We start from the raw sequence: 985 nt of genomic DNA on the forward strand, positions 1-985 counted from the left end.
CTCCCTCCCTCCCTGTCTCCCTCTCTTTCTCTTCCCCCTCCAGTCTTGAGGATGGAATCCAGGGCCTTGCACACACCACACAAGTGTTCTATCACTTGAGCTACATCTTGACCCCTCTCCGTTCTGCTCCCTCACAACTCTCCTCTTTCCTTGCTTCCCTTTCCTTTCTCACACAAGTAAAGAGCAGACAGGGAGAAATGGGAGTGAAGGAAATGAGGTATCAGGGAAGTAAAGCAACTAAGAGAAAGAAGCAAGATATCAGATACTAGGAATAAAAGTGAAATGTGATCATTTTATCTACAGTTTCAGCCAACACAGGAGACCCTCCTGCTCGGTACTGGTCATGTGAAACTCTCAGCAGCTGGCCAGAGCAATGATACCAATTAAATAGGAAAGGATGCCATGGTCTACGGTCGATTTTGCAAATTTGTTCTCTAGGTTTCTACCACCATCCAATCCAGTTCTGAAATGTGTCCTTCTAATGATGGGGTGGGGAGAGAGCTCTACGAGAACCTTACTCTTCTAATGCTTTGACCTGGCATAAAAAGCTTTTGGCAAATGGAGGATATTGTTTTTCATTTTCATTTTCTACAATGAACTCTTAACCAGGTTATGAAGAAAATATACACTACAACAAATAAAATTCCTCTTCAGAAAAAGATAGAATGTCTGTTTGGGCTCAGCTAAGTTACTTTAGCCACAGACATGTAACCTGTGCAGTTCCCAGGCTTCACGACGTCTCTTAGTGGAAAGTCTGAATCCATTCTTTTATTTCTGCTCCATTGGCCTCTTAGTTTTTACTGTTAGATCAGTATTTTCCTCCCAAGTTTCCTTCTCTTTCCGCAATGAGATAAACATTCAGATTAAAAAAAAAAAGCAAAACCAAAAACCCCTATCCTCATATCCAACCTTATCTCATGTTCTTTGAGAAAATAATTGGCAGTTAAATAGCATAAGTGACTGTTCTTCCCTGACATAATCCCCA

The sequence above is a fragment of the Nannospalax galili genome, unplaced genomic scaffold (genome assembly GCF_000622305.1).
Source record: "Nannospalax galili isolate Female #2095 unplaced genomic scaffold, S.galili_v1.0 scaffold88, whole genome shotgun sequence".
NCBI classification, from domain to species: domain Eukaryota; kingdom Metazoa; phylum Chordata; class Mammalia; order Rodentia; family Spalacidae; genus Nannospalax; species Nannospalax galili.